We start from the raw sequence: 15,245 nt of genomic DNA, 5'->3' as shown, positions 1-15,245 counted from the left end.
AATATATACACACATACATACAGTACATACTGACCATCCACAAATATATACACACATACATACAGTACATACTGCACATCCACACATATATACACACAGTAAATACTGCACATCCACAAATATATACACACATATATACAGTACATACTGCACATCCACAAATATATACACACATACATACAGTACATACTGCACATCCACAAATATATACACACATATATACAGTACATACTGCACATCCACAAATATATACACACATACATACAGTACATACTGCACATCCACACATATATACACACAGTAAATACTGCACATCCACAAATATATACACACATACAGTACATACTGCACATCCACAAATATATACACACATACATACAGTACATACTGCACATCCACAAATATATACACACATACATACAGTACATACTGCACATCCACAAATATATACACACATATATACAGTACATACTGCACATCCACAAATATATACACACACACACATACAGTACATACTGCACATCCACAAATATATACACACATACAGTACATCCACAAATATATACACACATACATACAGTACATACTGCACATCCACAAATATATACACACATATATACAGTACATACTGCACATCCACAAATATATACACACATACAGTACATCCACAAATATATACACACATACATACAGTACATACTGCACATCCACAAATATATACACACACACACATACAGTACATACTGCACATCCACAAATATATACACACATACAGTACATACTGCACATCCACAAATATATACACACACACATACAGTACATACTGCACATCCACAAATATATACACACACACATACAGTACATACTGCACATCCACAAATATATACACACATACATACAGTACATACCGCACATCCACAAATATATACACACATACAGTACATACTGCACATCCACAAATATATACACACATACAGTACATACTGCACATCCACACATATATACACACATACATACAGTACATACTGCACATCCACAAATATATACACACATACAGTACATACTGCACATCCACAAATATATACACACATACATACAGTACATACTGCACATCCACAAATATATACACACATACAGTACATACTGCACATCCACAAATATATACACACATACACACAGTACATACTACACATCCACAAATATATACACACATACATACAGTACATACTACACATCCACAAATATATACACACATACATACAGTACATACTGCACATCCACAAATATATACACACATACATACAGTACATACTGCACATCCACAAATATATACACACATACATACAGTACATACTGCACATCCACAAATATATACACACATACAGTACATACTGCACATCCACAAATATATACACACATACACACAGTACATACTACACATCCACAAATATATACACACATACATACAGTACATACTGCACATCCACAAATATATACACACATATATACAGTACATCCACAAATATATACACACATATATACAGTACATACTGCACATCCACAAATATATACACACATATATACAGTACATACTGCACATCCACAAATATATACACACATACATACAGTACATACTGCACATCCACAAATATATACACACATACAGTACATACTGCACATCCACAAATATATACACACATATATACAGTACATCCACAAATATATACACACATATATACAGTACATACTGACCATCCACAAATATATACACACATCCATACAGTACATACTGCACATCCACAAATATATACACACATACACACAGTACATACTACACATCCACAAATATATACACACATACATACAGTACATACTACACATCCACAAATATATACACACATACATACAGTACATACTGCACATCCACAAATATATACACACATACATACAGTACATACTGCACATCCACAAATATATACACACATATATACAGTACATCCACAAATATATACACACATACAGTACATACTGCACATCCACAAATATATACACACATCCATACAGTACATACTGCACATCCACAAATATATACACACATACACACAGTACATACTACACATCCACAAATATATACACACATACATACAGTACATACTACACATCCACAAATATATACACACATACATACAGTACATACTGCACATCCACAAATATATACACACATATATACAGTACATCCACAAATATATACACACATACAGTACATACTGCACATCCACAAATATATACACACACACACATACAGTACATACTGCACATCCACAAATATATACACACATATATACAGTACATCCACAAATATATACACACATACAGTACATACTGCACATCCACAAATATATACACACACACACATACAGTACATACTGCACATCCACAAATATATACACACATACAGTACATACTGCACATCCACAAATATATACACACATACATACAGTACATCCACAAATATATACACACATACAGTACATACTGCACATCCACAAATATATACACACACACACATACAGTACATACTGCACATCCACACATATATACACACATACATACAGTACATACTGCACATCCACAAATATATACACATACATACAGTACATACTGCACATCCACAAATATATACACACATACAGTACATACTGCACATCCACAAATATATACACACATACATACAGTACATCCACAAATATATACACACATACAGTACATACTGCACATCCACAAATATATACACACACACACATACAGTACATACTGCACATCCACACATATATACACACATACATACAGTACATACTGCACATCCACAAATATATACACACAGTAAATACTGCACATCCACACATATATACACACATACATACAGTACATACTGACCATCCACAAATATAAACACACAGTACATACTGCACATCCACACATATATACACACATACATACAGTACATACTGACCATCCACAAATATAAACACACAGTACATACTGCACATCCACACATATATACACACATACATACAGTACATACTGACCATCCACAAATATAAACACACAGTACATACTGCACATCCACACATATATACACACATACATACAGTACATACTGCACATCCACAAATATATACATACATACAGTACATACTGCACATCCACAAATATATACACACATACATACAGTACATACTACACATCCACAAATATATACACACATACAGTACATACTGCACATCCACAAATATATACACACATACAGTACATACTGCACATCCACAAATATATACACACAGTACATACTGCACATCCACAAATATATACACACAGTACATACTGCACATCCACAAATATATACACACATACATACAGTACATACTGCACATCCACAAATATATACACACATACATACAGTACATACTGCACATCCACAAATATATACACACATACATACAGTACATACTGCACATCCACAAATATATACACACATATATACAGTACATACTGCACATCCACAAATATATACACACATACAGTACATACTGCACATCCACAAATATATACACACATATATACAGTACATACTGCACATCCACAAATATATACACACATACAGTACATACTGCACATCCACAAATATATACACACATACATACAGTACATACTGCACATCCACAAATATATACACACATACAGTACATACACAGTGTAAATGCACATGTTCAGAAGACCACACACACACACACACACACACACACACACACACACACACACACACACACACACACACACACACACACACAAGAACCTTGGAAAGGGTGTGACCCCCAGTGCAGATGGTTTAGGAGATGTGTTATCACGGTAACAACAAGTCAATGAGCCTGACAGCTTACATTGTCAGTTTGTCTTCCTGTGGTCTCTCTCTTTTCTCTCTCCCTCCCTCTCCTGTGCAGTCTCTGGTGTGGGTGTGTCTCATCCCTCTTTTCCCCTCCCTCTGTCTTCCCCAGAGGGGAGAGAGGAGAACGGGAAAGAGAAGGAGGGGGTGGGGTAAATGGAGAATCCACAAGAGAGATGAGAGATGAGAGATGAGAAAAAGAAAAAGAGAGAGCGAGAGAAAGAGAGAGAAAGCGAGAGATAGAGAGCGAGAGAGAAACAGAGAGAGCGAGAGAGAAAGAGGGAGACAGAGAGAGAGAGAGCGAGACAGAGCGAATGAGACAGAGAGAGAGAGAGCGAGACAGAGAAAGAGAGAGAGCACGAGACAGAGAGAGAGAGCGAAACAGAGACAGAGAAAGAGAGAGAGAGAGAGCGAGATAGAGAAAGAGAGAGAGAGAGAAACAGAGATAGAGAGAGGGCGAGAGCAAGCTGAGTCTGTCTGGAATCTCTTTGCTGTCTTTTTCTCTAATATTTGTCTGGTATTGTCTGGTTGATATTGTGTTTGCTGAAGGATATGAGAAGTTGGCTTTGGGATGTCTGTCCACACATTACACAAAACACGTCCTCTGATACATGGGGTCAGTCTGGGAGTGTGTGAGTGAAAAAAAGTGTGTGTGAGAGAGAGAGATAAATAGTGTTTGAGAGTGATAAACAGTGTGTGAGAGAGAGATAAATAGTGTGAGTGTTTAATCTCTCTCTCTCTCTCTTCTTGCCTTTCCCTTCCGGCCCAAACCAGCACACCAAACCCAGAAATATTTACACTAGAAAAGGAAATGTGTCCATTTTCCAACTGGACTCATCACTCTCAACCTCTTCGTCTCTCCCTTCATCTTCCAGCCAAATAACACTGAACCATTACATCTGAGGTGCTTTTCACTTGTTTTCCTCCGTTCTTCCCACCCTCAACTCCCCAGGCCAACACAGCTTCGCCTGCCTGCCTGTCTGTCTGTCTGTCTGTTTACTCTGGAAGGACATAATGGGAGGTTCCAGAAGTCTCCCCTGGATGACCCTTGAACCAGAGTGAGTAAAGGCTGTGTAATAACATGGACAGGGTTCAGATAGAAGGGAATGATCATGGCTATTCCCAATATAGTGCACTTCTTTTACCAGAGCCCCATGGGCCCTCCTCAAAACTAGTACACTATATAGGGAATAGGGTGCTATTTTTGCTGCAACCCACAGCTCTACTCACCCACACTAACAAAAACACAGAGATATTCAATACACTATTATCAACCAGGGGACTTCCTCATGTTGTCCAAATTCTCAATGTTCATTTGGCGTGTGTGTGTGCGTGTGCGTAGGTGTGTGCGCGTGCGATGGATGGTTGAACCCTGCCTGCTCTTCTAACCCAGTAGTTTGAGAACAGATCTCTCTGTCCAGCCCAGCAGAATCCCATTACAAAGCCCAGGACCATTCCACTAGTCAGCAGAACGTCACACCAGGCGTTCACATCCTAAATGTTACCCTATACCCTTCGTAGTGCACTGCTTTTGCTCAGGGCCCATGGGTACTATAGTGCACTATAAAGGGACTGGGGTGCCATTTGAGACGCAGAGAGACATTCAAAGAGCTAGATCATTATGTGTTTCACACTCCAACTCAGAAGAACACTGCGTGTGTCACTGTCAATGTGACAGTTGAGTGTTCTGTTGACATTTCCATGTTGGTCTCCCCCAGACTGTCAGGACAGTGCTTCAGAGAGCTAGATCATCACCCAGACTGTCAGGACAGTGTTTCAGAGAGCTAGATCATCACCCAGACTGTCAGGACAGTGTTTCAGAGAGCTAGATCATCACCCAGACTGTCAGGACAGTGTTTCAGAGAGCTGAAACTGTAGAGACAGAGACGTATGTGATGGTATCAGTGTAGCAGTATTGTGTGTAGTGATTTTGTCCCACCTACAATACCATGTCTCTGTGCTTCTAGACATGTCTGTAGCTGGACAGTGACGTGTCATAATGATCTAGTGTTCTCAATGACTCTGCATGTGTTCCAAATGGTACCCTATTCCCTATATAGTGCACTACTTTACAACAGGGCCTTATTTCCTATATAGTGTGTAATACAGCCCAGTACATCACAGGGGCCCAGGTCCCTGCCATCCAGGACCTCTATATCAGGCAGTGTGAAAGGAAGGCCCGGGAAATTGTTAAAAACTCCAGCCATCCAAGACATAGACTGTTCTCTCTGCTCCCACACGGCAAGCTGTACCGATGCACCAAGTCTGGAACCAACAGGACCCTGAACAGCTTCTACCTCCAAGCCATAAGACTGCTGAATATCTAACATCATGGCTACCAGACTATCTGAGTTGACTCTTGTATTTTACTTATTTGTATTCTTGTATTTAATTGTAATTGTATGCACACTCACAGGACTCTACACACTCACAGGACTCTACACACTCACAGGACTCTACACACTCACAGGACTCGACACACTCACAGGACTCGACACACTCACAGGACTCGACACACTCACAGGACTCGACACACTCACAGGACTCGACACACTCACAGGACTCGACACACTCACAGGACTCGACACACTCACAGGACTCGACACACTCACAGGACTCGACACACTCACAGGACTCGACACACTCACAGGACTCGACACACTCACAGGACTCTACACACTCACAGGACTCTACACACTCACAGGACTCTACACACTCACATGACTCTACACACTCACAGGACTCTACACACTCACAGGACTCTACACACTGGCCCTGTATATAGTATTCTTACTTACTTGATCGTGCTCTTAGTTATTTTTATATCTGTGGGCTTTTGTTCTACCTTGTATTTCTCAGTATTACATTGTTATTGATTACTGCATAGTTGGCGTTAGAGCTGAGCATTAAAAGGTATTTCACTGTACTTGTGACGTTAAAAGTGAAACTAATAATACTGTATGAGAGGGGAGTGGATAGTGAGTCTCTTCTGAAGACAACAGCCGAGTCTGTTCTCTCTTCCTTAAAGAACTGCCCGGCCTAACGAACCTCCTCTTCTTAATGAGCATCTCTGGGTAATGACTGTTTTGATGTTGCCTCTCCTCCCCCCCACACACACACACCTCATTACCACAAACAAACTCCCACCGACACACACAAGGCCCATTACCTACTCAATCACAGTAAATTATACGGGTAAACAGTATCTTCACGCTCCGGTGCCTCCCTAAACGCTAATTAAGACAGCTGTCATGACCGGCTGGAGCTCCTGTTCATCACCACTTCAACCGTTGAACAGCACCGGGAGAGACGTGCCGTTACCGTTCGACAGGAGAACGCCACAGTAGCTACCGTACCGTTAGCATAATGTGAGGAGAGTTAACAGATACAATGCTGTTTGTGGACTTGTTTTCCTATCTTGTCAGGACCAGAATTTAATTTTTACATTTTTTATTTCAACTATATTTAACTAGGTAGAGTTGAGAACGACCTGGCCAAGATAAGGCCAAGCAGTGCGACACAAACAACAACACAGAGTTACACATGGGGAAAAATAAATGTAGAGTCAATAACACAATAGAAAATTCAATATACAGTGTGTGCAAATGTAGTAAGATTAGGGAGGTAAGGCAATAAATAGGCCATGGTGGCAAAATAATTACAATATAGCATTAACACTGGAGTGATAGATGTGCAGATGATGATGTGCAAGTAGAGATACTGAGGTGCAAAAGAGCAAAAATAAATGACAATATGGGGATGAGGTAGTTGGATGGGCTATTTACAGATGGGCTATGTACAGGTGCAGTGATCAGTAAGCTGCTCTGATAGCTGATGCTTAAAGTTCGTGAGGGAGATATAAGTCTCCAGCTTCAGTGATGTTTGCATTTCGTTCCAGTCATTGGCAGCAGAGAACTGGAAGGAAAGGCGGCCAAAGGAGGAGTTGGCTTTGGGGATGACCAGTGAAATATACCTGCTGGAGGGCGTGCTATGGGTGGGTGTTGCTATGGTGACCAGTGAGCTGAGATACGGTAGGGCTTCACCAAGCAAATACTTATAGATGACCTGGAGCCAGTGGATTTGGCGACAAATATGAAGCGAGGGCCAGCCAACGAGAGCATACAGGTCACAATGGTGGGTAGTGTATGGGGCTTTGGTGACAAAACGATGGCACTGTGATAGACTACTTCCAATTTGCTAAGTAGAGTGTTGTAGGCTATTTGTAAATAACATCGCCGAAGTCAAGGATCGGTAGGATAGTCAGTTTTACGAGGGTATGTTTAGCAGCATGAGTGAAGAAGGCTTTTTTTGTGAAATAGCAAGCCGATTCCATTACGGACGCAGGCAATGAGGCAGTGATCGAGTTACCAGAATGTCCTGACAAGTCACCAAAATGTCCTAACAAGACACCAAAATGTCCTGACAAGACACCAGAATGTCCTAACAAGACACCAGAATGTCCTGACAAGACACCAGAATGTCCTGACAAGACACCAGAATGTCCTAACAAGACACCAGAATGTCCTGACAAGTCACCAAAATGTCCTAACAAGACACCAAAATGTCCTGACAAGACACCAGAATGTCCTAACAAGACACCAGAATGTCCTGACAAGACACCAGAATGTCCTGACAAGACACCAGAATGTCCTGACAAGACACCAGAATGTCCTAACAAGACACCAGAATGTCCTGACAAGTCACCAAAATGTCCTAACAAGACACCAAAATGTCCTGACAAGACACCAGAATGTCCTAACAAGACACCAGAATGTCCTGACAAGACACCAGAATGTCCTGACAAGACACCAGAATGTCCTAACAAGACACCAGAATGTCCTGACAGGTCACCAGAATGTCCTGACAGGTCACCAGAATGTCCTGAGAAGACACCAGAATGTTCTGAGAAGACACCAGAATGTCCTGACAGGTCACCAGAATGTCCTGACAGGTCACCAGAATGTCCTGACAGGTCACCAGAATGTCCTGACAGGTCACCAGAATGTCCTGAGAAGACACCAGAATGTCCTGAGAAGACACCAGAATGTCCTGACAGGTCACCAGAATGTCCTGACAGGTCACCAGAATGTCCTGAGAAGACACCACAATGTCCTGAGAAGACACCAGAATGTCCTGACAGGTCACCAGAATGTCCTGAGAAGACACCAGAATGTCCTGAGAAGACACCAGAATGTCCTGACAGGTCACCAGAATGTCCTGACAGGTCACCAGAATGTCCTGAGAAGACACCAGAATGTCTTGACAGGTCACCAGAATGTCCTGACAGGTCACCAGAATGTCCTGAGAAGACACCAGAATGTCCTGACAGGTCACCAGAATGTCCTGAGAAGACACCAGAATGTCCTGAGAAGACACCAGAATGTCCTGAGAAGATAGGAAAGTCGGGACATTTTGCATGTCCTGAAAAGTAAAAGGGTTAAGGTTTAGGGGTTTGTGGTTAGGGTTAAGGTTTAGGGGTTTGTGGTTAGGGTTAAGGTTTAGGGGTTTGAGGTTAGGGTTAAGGTTTAGGGGTTTGAGGTTAGGGTTAAGGTTTAGGGGTTTGTGGTTAGGGTTAAGGTTTAGGGGTTTGTGGTTAGGGTTAAGGTTTAGGGGTTTGTGGTTAGGGTTAAGGTTTAGGGGTTTGTGGTTAGGGTTAAGGTTTAGGGGTTTGAGGTTAGGGTTAAGGTTTAGGGGTTTGAGGTTAGGGTTAAGGTTTAGGGGTTTGTGGTTAGGGTTAAGGTTTAGGGGTTTGTGGTTAGGGTTAAGGTTTAGGGGTTTGTGGTTAGGGTTAAGGTTTAGGGGTTTGAGGTTAGGGTTAAGGTTTAGGGGTTTGAGGTTAGGGTTAAGGTTTAGGGGTTTGTGGTTAGGGTTAAGGTTTAGGGGTTTGTGGTTAGGGTTAAGGTTTAGGGGTTTGTGGTTAGGGTTAAGGTTTAGGGGTTTGTGGTTAGGGTTAAGGTTTAGGGGTTTGAGGTTAGGGTTAAGGTTTAGGGGTTTGAGGTTAGGGTTAAGGTTTAGGGGTTTGTGGTTAGGGTTAAGGTTTAGGGGTTTGTGGTTAGGGTTAAGGTTTAGGGGTTTGTGGTTAGGGTTAAGGTTTAGGGGTTTGTGGTTAGGGTTAAGGTTTAGGGGTTTGAGGTTAGGGTTAAGGTTTAGGGGTTTGAGGTTAGGGTTAAGGTTTAGGGGTTTGTGGTTAGGGTTAAGGTTTAGGGGTTTGTGGTTAGGGTTAAGGTTTAGGGGTTTGAGGTTAGGGTTAAGGTTTAGGGGTTTGTGGTTAGGGTTAAGGTTTAGGGGTTTGTGGTTAGGGTTAAGGTTTAGGGGTTTGTGGTTAGGGTTAAGGTTTAGGGGTTTGTGGTTAGGGTTAAGGTTTAGGGGTTTGTGGTTAGGGTTAAGGTTTAGGGGTTTGTGGTTAGGGTTAAGGTTTAGGGGTTTGTGGTTAGGGTTAAGGTTTAGGGGTTTGTGGTTAGGGTTAAGGTTTAGGGGTTTGTGGTTAGGGTTAAGGTTTAGGGGTTTGTGGTTAGGGTTAAGGTTTAGGGGTTTGTGGTTAGGGTTAAGGTTTAGGGGTTTGTGGTTAGGGTTAAGGTTTAGGGGTTTGTGGTTAGGGTTAAGGTTTAGGGGTTTGTGGTTAGGGTTAAGGTTTAGGGGTTTGTGGTTAGGGTTAAGGTTTAGGGGTTTGTGGTTAGGGTTAAGGTTTAGGGGTTTGTGGTTAGGTTTAAGGTTTAGGGGTTTAGCAAAATTGGAATATGAATGGGAATACATTTTTACTCCCCCACCAAAATCGAAAAGTAACGAAAAACAAACTAATGTTTACTGAAACAACACAACATGAAAGTACGTTATTGAAAATCGTAGTTTTCCTCCGTACTATGGGGTTTCCCCAGTGCATGTTTTATAGAAGCTTCCACCCTACTCAGCAATAACACACTGGAGGGTGTGGGTGTGTGCATGTGTGAGTGAGAGTGATGGGGGAAGAGGGGGTCGGGTGAGACAGGAACAAGTGGACTAAGGGTTGGGTTCACGTCAAGGTCAAGGTACACACACACACACACACACACACACACACACACACACACACACACACACACACACACACACACACACACACACACACAGCTCCACCTGTGCCTCAGTAATCCCTGGTTAGCCCCAGGGGTGAGGGCCTATTCCGGGGAGAGGAAACCAGGGAGGGCCCTTCCCTCTGGGTATCCAACAGACAAAGACTGGCTCTGGGTGTGGAGCTACCACAACACAGACACTCACAAAAGACAGGATACACACAGAGAGAGAAAACAACAGGGAGAGGGGATGGAGAGAGAAAAAGGAGAGGCAGAGAGAACGATGGAGGGAGAAGGAAGGAGGAAGGGGGATGGAAGAAGGATATAAGTGAGGGAGATGCATGGAGGGAGTGAAGCAGAAAGATGGAGGGAGTGAAGCAGAAAGATGGCGGGAGTGAAGCAGAAAGATGGAGGGAGTGAATCAGGCAGAAAAGAAGAGGGGGGAAAAGAGGGAGAATTAGGAGGATACATACAGAGAACCCATGAAAGACACCACAGACAGCTCCCCCGTGTGTTAGCATGTTGTGTGAATTCCTCTCTTCCTCTTCCTCCGCTCTTCCCCCTCCTCCTCCCTGTGTGTTAGCATGTTGTGTGTATTCCTCTCCTCCTCCTCCTCCTCCTCCTCCCTGTGTGTTAGCATGTTGTGTGAATTCCTCTCTTCCTCTTCCTCCGCTCTTCCCCCTCCTCCTCCCTGTGTGTTAGCATGTTGTGTGTATTCCTCTCTTCCTCTTCCTCCCTGTGTGTTAGCATGTTGTGTGTATTCCTCTCTTCCTCTTCGTGTGTTAGCATGTTGTGTGTATTCCTCTCCTCCTCCTCTTCCTCCCTGTGTGTTAGCATGTTGTGTGTATTCCTCTCCCCCTCCTCCTCCCTGTGTGTTAGCATGTTGTGTGTATTCCTCTCTTCCTCTTTGTGTGTTAGCATGTTGTGTGTATTCCTCTCCTCCCCCTCCTCCTCCCTGTGTGTTAGCATGTTGTGTGTATTCCTCTCCTCCTCCTCCTCCCTGTGTGTTAGCATGTTGTGTGTATTCCTCTCCTCCTCCTCCTCCCTGTGTGTTAGCATGTTGTGTGTATTCCTCTCTTCCTCCTCCTCCCTGTGTGTTAGCATGTTGTGTGTATTCCTCTCCTCCTCCTCCTCCTCCTCCCTGTGTGTTAGCATGTTGTGTGTATTCCTCTCCTCCTCCTCCTCCTCCCTGTGTGTTAGCATGTTGTGTGTATTCCTCTCCTCCTCCTCCTCCTCCCTGTGTGTTAGCATGTTGTGTGTATTCCTCTCCTCCTCCTCCTCCTCCCTGTGTGTTAGCATGTTGTGTGTATTCCTCCTCCTCCTCCTCCTCCCTGTGTGTTAGCATGTTGTGTGTATTCCTCTCCTCCTCCTCCTCCTCCCTGTGTGTTAGCATGTTGTGTGTATTCCTCTCCTCCTCCTCCCTGTGTGTTAGCATGTTGTGTGTATTCCTCTCCTCCTCCTCCCTGTGTGTTAGCATGTTGTGTGTATTCCTCTCCTCCTCCTCCTCCTCCCTGTGTGTTAGCATGTTGTGTGTATTCCCCCTCCTCCTCCCTGTGTGTTAGCATGTTGTGTGTATTCCTCTCCTCCTCCTCCTCCCTGTGTGTTAGCATGTTGTGTGTATTCCTCTCCTCCTCCTCCTCCCTGTGTGTTAGCATGTTGTGTGTATTCCTCTCTTCCTCCTCCCTGTGTGTTAGCATGTTGTGTGTATTCCTCTCCTCCTCCTCCTCCCTGTGTGTTAGCATGTTGTGTGTATTCCTCTCCTCCTCCTCCTCCTCCCTGTGTGTTAGCATGTTGTGTGTATTCCTCTCCTCCTCCTCCTCCCTGTGTGTTAGCATGTTGTGTGTATTCCTCTCCTCCTCCTCCCTGTGTGTTAGCATGTTGTGTGTATTCCTCTCTTCCTCCTCCCTGTGTGTTAGCATGTTGTGTGTATTCCTCTCCTCCTCCTCCTCCCTGTGTGTTAGCATGTCGTGTGTATTCCTCTCCTCCTCCTCCTCCTCCTCCCTGTATGTTAGCATGTTGTGTGTATTCCTCTCTTCCTCCTCTTCCTCCCTGTGTGCTGGCGTGTTTCAGAGGAAGAGGTCTGCTGGGACTGAGACATTATGATGTCCATCAACACAGCACGGAAACATCTCCCTCCCTCCCTGTTGTGTGTTTACTGATTGATTGAACATGCCAAGTCCATCTGGTGATTCCCTGATGGGAGCGACAGTGTGAAATTGCACAAAAACAAACAAGCCCCCCCCCCCCCCCCCCCCCCACACACACACACCTTTCCCTCTCTCCTTCTCTATCCCCTTTTCTCTCTTTCTAACCCACCTATTTTTCTATCACATTCTCTCAATCTCCCTTTCAACAACTACTCTCATTCTCCCCTACCCCCCTCTCCCTCTTTCTTCTCTCTCTGAACTCTGTTAGAGCCCATCATCCATCCATCCATCCATCCATCCACACCAACACACACACACCTGTCATGCTGGGATCAATCAATCGGATAATTAAAGAGTTACTCTGTGTTTGCTTTTCTCTCTCTCTCTCACTCTCTTTCTCCGTCTGTGTTTGTGTATCTGTCTCCTAGTGTCTCCAAGCAGTAGCACGGAAGCCCAAATACCCCCCTTTCTCCTCACCACACACACACATAACACATACCCAGACTCGCTGTGTTCACACACACACAGCACACACACACACACTGCTTAGCCCCAAAATGCTGCAATATACCACCATTGGCCAGCAAACCATCTGGATAGGAAAACTGTAAGACGTAATAGAGTGAAGGTCCAAAACACATGTTGTTGTTGTTGTTGTTTTGGCTCTGTACTCCAGCACTTTGAAATGATACAATGACTATGAGGTTAAATATGCATTTTTTTATCCATACCAAGTAAACGTTCAGAAATCACAGCCCTTTTTGTACATAGTCCCCTCATTTTAGGGGACCAAAAGTATTGGGACAAATTCACTTATATGTGTATTAAGTATTTGGTCCCATACTGAGAAAGTTACAGACGCCCAAATATCACACCTCCAAGACAGGCTAACCTCTCACCATTACAATAACAGGCTAACCTCTCACCATTACAATAACAGGCTAACCTCTCACCATTACAATAACAGGCTAACCTCTCACCATTACAATAACAGGCTAACCTCTCACCATTACAATAACAGGCTAACCTCTCACCATTACAATAACAGGCTAACCTCTCACCATTACAATAACAGGCTAACCTCTCACCATTACAATAACAGGCTAACCTCTCACCATTACAATAACAGGCTAACCTCTCACCATTACAATAACAGGCTAACCTCTCACCATTATAATAACAGGCTAACCTCTCACCATTACAATAACAGGGTAACCTCTCACCATTACAATAACAGGCTAACCTCTCACCATTACAATAACAGGCTAACCTCTCACCATTACAATAACAGGCTAACCTCTCACCATTACAATAACAGGCTAACCTCTCACCATTACAATAACAGGCTAACAGGCTAACCTCTCACCATTACAATAACAGGCTAACCTCTCACCATTACAATAACAGGCTAACCTCTCACCATTACAATAACAGGGGTCAGCCTTTTATTCGGGGGGGGGGGGGGGGGGGGGGGGATATTTGCGTGTCTGTAACTTTCTCACTCAACATGATTCACGATTCATTCAGGATTATCCGTAACCATGGTAGCATCCACATTAATATAGAAGGCTTTAGAAACTTATATTCCCATTTACCATAACATTGTCTCCAAAATGACCCAATACATTATTTACCATTCATTTTTAATTGGACACAAAATAATCTGAAACAACCAAAACAAACAGCAAATACATCCAACAAGTCTATAGAGTCACAAGCTTGATGTAGTCATTGCCTGCTGTGAATATGAGACCAAATACTACACTTTTTACTACTTCAATACAGATATAAGTGAATTTCTCCCAATACTGTTGGTCCCCTAGATTGGGAGACAACGTACGCAAACTGTCCACCCGATATGGATGAAAATACCCTTAAATTAAAGCTGACAGTCTACAATTTAACCTAAAAGTCATTGTATCATTTCAAATCCAAAACAACAAGAAACGTGTCACTGTCCCAATACTTTGGCAGCTCACTGTATGTAGAGGAGAACCAATATGGAGTTGGACAGGGATGGAAGTATAGTGTGGTAGAGTAGTGTATAGTGTACAGGGTGGTAGAGTAGTGTATAGTGTGGTAGAGTAGTGTATAGGGTGGTTAAAT

The 15,245-nt window shown here is 43.0% G+C and overlaps 1 protein-coding gene across 1 annotated transcript in view; it reads right to left on the bottom strand.

Annotated features, from left to right (window-relative positions):
• Nucleotides 1–15,245, bottom strand: part of LOC110485616 (slit homolog 1 protein) — a 125,224-nt gene that overhangs the window by 82,347 nt on the left and 27,632 nt on the right. The gene's annotated exons all lie outside the window — the stretch shown is intronic.

The sequence above is a fragment of the Oncorhynchus mykiss genome, chromosome 13 (assembly GCF_013265735.2).
Source record: "Oncorhynchus mykiss isolate Arlee chromosome 13, USDA_OmykA_1.1, whole genome shotgun sequence".
In the NCBI taxonomy this organism is placed as follows: Eukaryota; Metazoa; Chordata; class Actinopteri; order Salmoniformes; family Salmonidae; genus Oncorhynchus; species Oncorhynchus mykiss.
Note: the sequence above shows the minus strand (reverse complement) of the source record. Positions and strands in the feature narration are given on the sequence as shown.